Below are 1,694 nucleotides of genomic sequence, written 5' to 3'. Positions count from 1 at the left end.
AAGTTGGGCAAGTCAGCTTACCCTTCTCCTTAACCCAATCTTCCAGGCATGCCAAACAGAAACTATGGAGGCAGTTGAGGGATTTTGGATTTTGAAGTCTCTTAAAGCAGATGGTACACTCTAAGACCTTCTCATCAACATGTTCCAGAAACTGATTAAACTTACTGGTAGCCATCTTGAATTGATATCCTGTGAAATTTAAATAATAGGTAATATAATTATTATCATTTGAACTGGATAAATAGTCTGATGACCCTATAGAAAATAATGGCTTCTATCTCCTATTTCGTATAGGGTCTGAAATAACTTGACAATAATTGCTTTATTAAGTCAGTTATATATAAATGTATGCTACTGTATATATAATCAAACCACTGGTCATGGCCCCCTCTAAGTCCGCCCCTCAACAGGACATTTTCCCACAGTCCGTACCACCTGGCCATTGGCTTTCTTGCCTTCATAGTATGTAGCCAAGCATGAAACTTGAAATAAATGGCATGATGGTACATTGTTTAGTGTTGCTGCTAACAAATTTTTTTCCTAAAAAGTTACCTTTGATGATTTATATTTAGTTTAAAAGTTGTTACTGCTCTCTATATATAAGATTTTTTTTAGGGGTATTCACGGGGGTTGCTCCAAGATTTGCCTTAAAGGATGTCTGAGGTCCCCAAAGCATAAAGTGGACATGGCCCTTAGATTCTTTTTCCCAACAAGCTGTAAGATTTTGCTGTCAAGAGCAAAATAGGGGTGGTTGAGTGTTTCTTAAAATGTTCCGAAAGAGGTCCAGGGGGTGAAGCCCCCAAAAAATTTGACAATTTATTGGTTTCAATTTTAGAGTCTACTAATATGTGCAAAGTACATATTAATTTTTTTTCTTTCTGGCAAATTGTGTTTTTCTTCTTGAAGGGAGCCCTGGCCGCTTTATCTTTTTTCTCCATACAGTTCAGGTAGAAATTATATAGGGCACATTTAGGTGAACTAATAACATGAATAATGCATGTATGCTTGACACTAATCGCCAGTCGCGAAAGTGGTGTGGTGTTTACTGCTTGTGGAATATGAAAGCTATGGTGTAGTTAGGGCATGGAGGACTTAGTTTAAAAACTAAACTAATCCATTCATGGTTAGGGTAGGCCAAAATCCCTTGGTAGTCGGTCAAGAGGAAAGTGTATACAGTTGATACAGAGTGAACTACCGTAATTGACTATTACTGTAATTACAAGATAGTATAATACATACTTCAAGTATCGAAATGCACGCCATCGTGTTGGGGCTCAATATTTCGACATTAATTATGTCATCAACTGTAATTAATAACATACAATGTGGTCTTTGAAATTGTAAAAGGGCAGCGCTGAATTTCTGGTCGATTGTTTGAGTAGTGTAAAGTATAGCAATAATTAACTACTACAGTGCTACCGTACTGATTCTAAAGAAATGTTTAGAAATGCTCGGACACACAGGTACAATTCTATGTATTTTTTTTTGTTGACTTCTATACAAACATTTCGTTCATATTCAATATGAATAAAGGCATAGATTATATAGCAAGCAGGTATATTATAAACACTAATTTTCAATATTTTATTCACATGACATACAGGTTGTGTCTATTTCTTCCATGGTCTACCCAATTGAATATTGAATAGCTTTATATTTTCTCATAAAAAAAATGTTAATTGTAAAATTGTAAG

The sequence above is a fragment of the Anneissia japonica genome, unplaced genomic scaffold (genome assembly GCF_011630105.1).
Source record: "Anneissia japonica isolate Jap-2015-1 unplaced genomic scaffold, ASM1163010v1 scaffold28353_len5894_cov113, whole genome shotgun sequence".
Taxonomy (NCBI): Eukaryota; Metazoa; Echinodermata; class Crinoidea; order Comatulida; family Comatulidae; genus Anneissia; species Anneissia japonica.
Note: the sequence above shows the minus strand (reverse complement) of the source record.